General features: G+C 43.7%; 1 long non-coding RNA gene across 1 annotated transcript; it reads left to right on the top strand.

Annotated features, from left to right (window-relative positions):
* The first annotated feature begins 4,676 nt into the window (after positions 1-4,676).
* On the top strand, positions 4,677-5,564 carry LOC118159863. Its single transcript, XR_004747265.1, has 3 exons — positions 4,677-4,930; positions 5,190-5,191; positions 5,455-5,564. It is a non-coding gene; the product is annotated as an uncharacterized LOC118159863 (long non-coding RNA).
* Positions 5,565-7,137: the final 1,573 nt, after the last annotated feature.

Here is a 7,137-nt window from a genome sequence, read left to right as displayed (position 1 = left end):
TATTAGTGATGTGGAAAATTCCCAAGTATAAAAGAATGACTCTTGCAACAGAGCTCATTCCAGTTAACGCTAAATTGAAGAACTGTTTCCTGGCACTTGCAAAATTGAGAAAGACATCATCAGTCACCAGTGCTATAGATGTGTTTACTAAGTTTGATTACATATCAGTCTTAATTTCTGAGTAGCTTGGTCAGGCTACTCAGTAGCAGGTAGGCTACTCAGTACTTGGTAGGCTTAACATGGACAGCAGACATGTACTTAACACATGTGATTGCTGAGGTCAGGAATAAGCACTACGGGAAGAAATGCAGCTGGGCGTGACTTCTGGCTCTACCACAGCCTTCCTATGAGTTGTTACTCTTCATCACTCACTCCCTCGTCCACAAAATAAAGTCACATCTCACAGTAGCAGGGGATTGATAAACATCATTTGTTTAAGTAAGACTCAGACTGGCCATATAATAGGTAGCCTGTCAGTACCATTCCCTTGTACCCATACAATGTAGAAATACCTGTTAAGAGTTATTTTAAGGAAGGACTCAGGAAAGAAGGTTTAACAGTATCTATCCTTCCTGGGATCAACTAAATACGGGCACAAGAGAGCAAACGTTCACTTTGTCTCTGCAGAATCGCTGTTCCCCAAACCCTATCTGCTAGTTCTCTTCCATAAAAACAAACTGATTCTTGTCAAGAGCTCACATCCTACCCAGGCTTATATCCACACATATGTGAGGTTACATTAGAGCCGTCACATGCAGGGTTTGTGCTACATACAGAAAGCCTGCCTCGAAGAAGTGTTTTCAAGCCTTCAGTTCTGGTTGCAGGATATGCCTTGCAACTTCTTACACGTTACTTCTCAGAAAAGTGCTGAAATCCGTGGGTAAAGTTATCCAATAGAGGATGAATTGCACTATCTTCTTTTGCAAAGTGGGTTTGTTTGTTTGTTTGTTTAAGTAAAGAAAGAACAGGCAGGCTGTACCTCTGCAGCAGATGACACAGAACCAAAGGGTCAACACATAGGCTTGCATGCAAAACTAGTCAGAAGAATCTGGGATACTCGCATTAAATTAAAAAACTGACTAACTGCCCAACAGATGCTCAGGCTGGCCTCAAATTAATTATAATAAACACTACTGGAGGACACAAGAGGGAATATGAAATCTGCTGCTTTGCCTTGGAAGGCAACAGGAGAGCACAGTTACGGCTAGTTTAGAGCATTTGAGCTGATAAGGCCATCCACTGTCTTCAGGTGAGATGATCTTACAAAAGTTATCATTCACATCTGAACAAGCACAGTGAATGTTGTTTAAGTTTTTATACTTCTATTCTAGAGCAGCGACAGAGGAATTTTATAAGCAGCTAGAGATACTGGTGATTCTTGTTAGTCACATCAGGTTTTCTACATGTGCTTCCCTTTCTTGCTATGAGCCACTATGCAAGTCATCTGTATTGTTTGACTACAAAGTAATCCCCCTTATAAAACATACAAACCTTAATGAAGTAGTTTGTTCCAGCAACCACCTGAGTCCTATATTCTATGGCTTGAAAGATATCATATTTTTTCTTTTTCCCTTCTTTCAAATTCTGGCTTCACCTGTAAAAAGAAAAGGAAAAAATAGTTGGCAGGTTCATATTTAGGCTTTTCCTTCCCATCTACCACTCCAATTCTCAGATTTCTAAACACATACCTGTAATCAAATAAACCCAGAACCATCAAAATAATTCAACTTACAACCAAATCTCCAGCCTTCTTTCCTATTCCAAGTGTTGCCCCCAGCATTCTTTAAAATCACATTAGAGTTAGGCTTCCTAAACTTTTTTTTTTTTTTTTTTTTTTTTTTTTCCTAAAAGCTGCTTATTGGTACTTATCAGGTACAATCTTCTCCTTTCAAATATACCAACCACAGTGCTGGCACAGTAGAGTTGGTCTTTTAATTGTATGCAAAGATTAAGTGAAGGTAGCCGGTACTGTGCCTGCCTATGGACAAGGATGAAACACAGAAGTGATCTGTTTTTGTCTTATTTGCACAGTGCCTGCACAGAACGCTGAGAAAAATACTTCCTGGCAAGGGCATTTTCAGCTTCTTCAGTTTAAACACTCAATATCACCACCTGGTCTCCCAGACTTGGCACAAGATTCACCCTTCACACAGACTTTATCTTTAGATAGGTTGCAACTCACCTGGTCAACAATATGCTGGGTTTCTGCAGTAGCAGGCTTAGTTTCAGATAAGCCCCCAGGCATCATAGTGGTAGGTAACTTCTCCGAAATGATGGCTGGTTCTGAGGAGGGAAGTCCAGAGCAGTCTGAGAAGAGTCACCAGGCACCTCGTATATATATACCTGTGTGTACCATGGCATCATATGACTTTTAACATATAGAACCAACCACTACTGCAATTTTAATCAGCGTATAACCTGGCTGGCAACTTTGAAGGCTTCAGGAGAAGTGTTTAATGCACAGAGGACTAATCAAGGGGTTTTCCTGTGAATAGGCCTGTTGTCAGTAAGATTATATTTTGAGGAAACATAGTACATCTTTATATTCCTAAGAATGTTCTTTGCATACATTGTAACATGCCACGTAAGAGTAAAAAAAAATGCCTATGGTAAACAAAGCTGGAATCACACAGTAAGACCTTCAGTTTAACCATTAACAAATGAGGGGAGACCTCATCGCGGCCTACAGCTTCCTCACGAGGGGGAGCAGAGGGGCAGGCGCTGATCTGTTCTCTTTAGTGACCAGCAATAGGACCTGAGGGAATGGTGTCGAGCTGTGACAGGGGAGGTTCAGGCTGGGTATCAGGAAGAGGTTCTTCACTGGGATGGTTGTCACGCACTGGAATAGGCTCCCCAGGGCACCAAGCCTGTCAGAGTTTAAGAAGCATTTGGACCGTGCTCTTAGCCATTAGGTCTGAATTTTGGGGTAGACCTGTGTGGTGCCAGGAGCTGGACTCGCTGATCCTTGTGGGTCCCTTCCAGCCCAGGATATTCTGATTCTGTGATTCTATGAATTGCCCTTTGCTTGCCAAATTGGGATGTTGACCACCCGCCGGTGATATGGGATATGGCCCTGTTTTGTGATGTAGCATCCATGGCTAATCTTGGAATTGGTATGTTATTACAAGTATGTAGTGCCAGCCTGCAGGTCCCTGTAGTAGGTTTGTACACAGCTACTTTGTAAGTATGAGAAAAAAAAGTTACATTTAGCAGTGATAGCTTGATACAGTGTTTTCAGCAATTCTGCATGGCTTTTCGTAAACAGTAACAGAAAATAGGTGCCCTATAAGTCTTTGTAATATTTTAAAATCATCCATAAGTCCAGGTTTAATTGCATTGATTGCAGATCGTGACTTAATCCGTTCTTCAGGAATTTCAATTGGTTGGTCTCTGATTAAGTATCCAAGGAATTTTACTTCATGAGTCTGCGATGGTGTCACTTGATCAAGATTGACAAAAATGCCTAACCTTTGTAGTGTTGAGCACACAATGTGGCTAACTGAGTTAAGGTAACAACCGCTTGGTTGGCAGATAAGGAAGTCATCCATCTAAGTCCAAACATTACAGCAATTGCTGATTTTGGCTGCGACAGCAGTTGAGAGCAGATGGAGGAGAAAAGGGATGATACTGACCACCATTGCAGCTTTCCTAAAATAGTAGACCAATTGTCCGTCAGATACAGCAAGCAGGCTAGCACTAGCAGGGTTAAAAGGAATACGATAAAAAGCCTGAGACATGTTCAGAGAAATCTGGGGCATGTCCAGGGGCAGTATCCTGTGAAGGGCTGCGAGGTTTGGTGACCAGTATTTTGGAAATGACACACATCCTGGCCCCCTCGAGAACTGAGAGAAATCCACCACGAGTTGAGCCTCTTCAGTATTTCTAGGATTTTTGTCAACAAGAAAAATATGACAAGTAATCTGATGAGGCCAAGAAGTCCTTGTGAAAAGAGTGCTGACATTGTCTTGATTCTCCCAACCAGTGTTACTGGTAGCAATGAGCTGAGTGTAGGAGACATGCTTTTCTTACCAGTGCTTGCTCTTCCACCCTTCGGTGGACATGAACACGGGGCTTTGTTCCACGTCCGTGAAGAGAGCCGTAGGCAGTTTTTATTAGTTTCTCGTGCTCCTGCTCCAGGCCCTCAGCCAGCGTTCTGCTGTTGCAAAGAATGTTTGGGTCAATAGGTGTGTCTTGCAGTTCTACCACAATCTTTTTTTAGGTATAGGAATTGGTCTCTGGTCAGTGCTGGATTGGTGGGGGGAAGTGTCCAGTTGTCCAAGGACGGGGTCCATGGTTTTGGCAGCTGAATAACAGCAAGTGAACTTTGGACTATTCCTGGACAAATATCTTTTCCCCATTGTTCTGGGTTCCAATTTGGGATATATGTTTCCACAGGTATGGAAACTTTTATGGAACAGTCTTGCCACTTTTTCCCTGGCCCCCTTAACCAATTCCAAGTTTTTCTGATTAATGATTCTGCTCCCTTTGCTTGGTACCCTGGCATGGGTTTGTGTGGTCTGTGTCCTGTTTGGATCTGTTCGGAAACAAGGTCTTGCTGTTCCCATGAGTAAGCTGTACTGCAAAAAGGGACTTGGTGCTTTGACTCCTGTCTGTACAAGATCCCAGCTTTTTATGGACAGAGATCCCAGCATTTATGTACAAGATCCCAGCATTTTATGGACATCGAGTTTACACAGGGATTCATGGGAGATTTCAAAACCTGGATACTTATTTATCTTTACCCCGGCTTGCACTGGAAAATAGGAAATACTCTTGGGCCAAAATTCAGCTGGGGATAAATATTTCCAGTTTCTCAAAGGAAATTCCTGTTGTGCCTCCAGAGAAATATTAGTTTCTGTAAAGACAGGTATTTTCCAGTTAGGATTAAAGTTGCACCCAGATATTTTGTATAATCCTGTTAACAAGCCGAGTTGATGAATCCCATTAGTATTGTCTCCCAGCTGGGGAGGATCATGAGGTAGATGGTTCAGAATGCAGGACTGGGGAGCCCACGTGTGAACTCTGTCTATCTCTTGATTTGGACCAGGGCCTTCCATATTCAGCCACAGTTTTGACTTCTTGTCGTCTAGGGGCCAAACACTGTCACCTAGATCAAAAAGGGCTTCTAGCTGGTCCAGATGCCCCTGAGCAGTGCAGTGATACTCCAATTGGTCTAGTGATTGCTTCAGTGGTTGGGGCATCTTTTCCCCTATATTTTTCAGGGCTAGACAGACAAGCCTGGCAATATATTTCACAATAGAAGATTCTCCCCAAATGAGGTGATTAATACACCACCACAATAATCATTTTGCTCTATCAATTGTTGTCATTTGAATTTCACTATACACTGTCAAATGAACTGCCACCTGATGAGGAATAGGATAACCTGGATTCCATTTTTTTGTATCTTTAAAACTTGTTCTTCAAAAAATTCATCTAATTCCAAATCTTCAGCTTCTTCCTTAGAAATCAATACGTCTGTGCCAGCAAGTGCTAAGTCCTGTGACCTGGCAGAAGCCTTTTGTAAGGTGATGGTGGTTAGGTAAATATCTTGTATCAAATCTTAATCAGAACTGGAGGAGGAGAAATATGGTGAAAACAGTGGCAAAAAGCCATGTAAAGCACTAATAATATTAATAGTAAATGTAAAGAGCACATTAAAATCTTATGTGTATAAAGGCTCCCTGCCAGTAAGAAAGGTAGATGACAGTCTCCAGCCATCCATACCCTAAGACAGTTGGTTAGGGCTGAAACTAGAACCCTCTTGCCTCTTCCTCCACATGCAGGTGACCCGTCCATACACTCAGGAAATGCATCAAAGCCTCACCCAGCATTTCTCAGACAATCAAGATAGATTTCATACGCAGTAACATTTATGTTTTTCTTGAAACTCCAGTGCCAATTTCCTGCTTATTGACCTCCTCACAGATAACAAATGATGCAACAGACTGCAAACACGTGCTTCATATTTAACTTCAAGACACGTTCTTGGCACTAAGAACTTGAGAAACTATGGCTGACAGGGTTCTAAATTCAGTAGCATATAGATCAAGATAAGAGCATGTTTCAGATCAGGATGTTGCATAATTCCCCAAGCTTGAGCAGCAGTGTTATGTAAGTGGATGAAATCGTTATGAGGAAAACCAGCTGTCCTGGCACGTCTTCCTGAACAAAGTGAAAAACGTTTGCAGTTCTTGGGAATAAAGGGAGTGGCGGGTGTTAAAACTGTAAGTTTTCTATTTTCTCTCAATTCACCACACCAGATGAGGAGATCCTTACAGCCCCGTTCATGGAGCAAATGACAATTCAAGCCAATGAGCTCAGCCTCTTTCATCTGTACAAGACATTGCTGATTCACTCAAACACTGATCAGCTTCCACCACATTCCTACCACGTGTCTTATTCACACAGCAAGACAGATGAGCTAGCTAACTGGGAGAGCCAGCTCACCATACTGAGGCCAGAAAACACAGAGTACATCCAGCAACAGCACAGCTGTGGTGGTTTTACTCAGGTAGCAGCCGAGCTCCACCACAACCGCTCTCTCACTACCCCTAAGGATAGGGAGATCGCTCAACAATTATTGTGACAGGCAAAACAGAGTCAGAGTAGGGAGACAGTAAAATTTATTGCCTACAATTAACAAGCTTGAGAAGTGAGAAATGATGGAAAGAAACCAAAAACACTTTCCCCTCATCTAACCTCTTACACCTCCTCCCACCGAGCAATGCAGGGGAACAGGAGAATGGGGATTGCAGTCAGTCCCTAACACTTCATCCCAGATCCCTATAACAGCTCCCTCCAGATCACCACCTTCGTCCCCATAGCACCACCCCCCAGACCCCCTGCTCCTGCGTGGGCTCCTCTCCATGGGCTGCAGCTCCAGCCCGGGGCCTGCTCCTGCAGGGGCTCTCCATGGGCCGCAGCCTCCTCCAGGCCACATCCACCTGCTCCACCGGGGGCTCCTCCACGGGCTGCAGTGAGGAGATCTGCTCCGTGTGGGACCCATGGGCTGCAGGGGGACAGCCTGCTCCACCAGGGGCCTCTCCACAGGCTGCAGGGGAACTGCTGCTGCCTGCCTGGAGCACCTCCTGCCCTCCTGCTGCACTGGCCTCAGGGGCTGCAGGGCTGTTCTTT

Source organism: Oxyura jamaicensis, unplaced genomic scaffold, assembly GCF_011077185.1.
Source record: "Oxyura jamaicensis isolate SHBP4307 breed ruddy duck unplaced genomic scaffold, BPBGC_Ojam_1.0 oxyUn_random_OJ72468, whole genome shotgun sequence".
Lineage (NCBI taxonomy): Eukaryota > Metazoa > Chordata > Aves > Anseriformes > Anatidae > Oxyura > Oxyura jamaicensis.
Note: the sequence above shows the minus strand (reverse complement) of the source record. Positions and strands in the feature narration are given on the sequence as shown.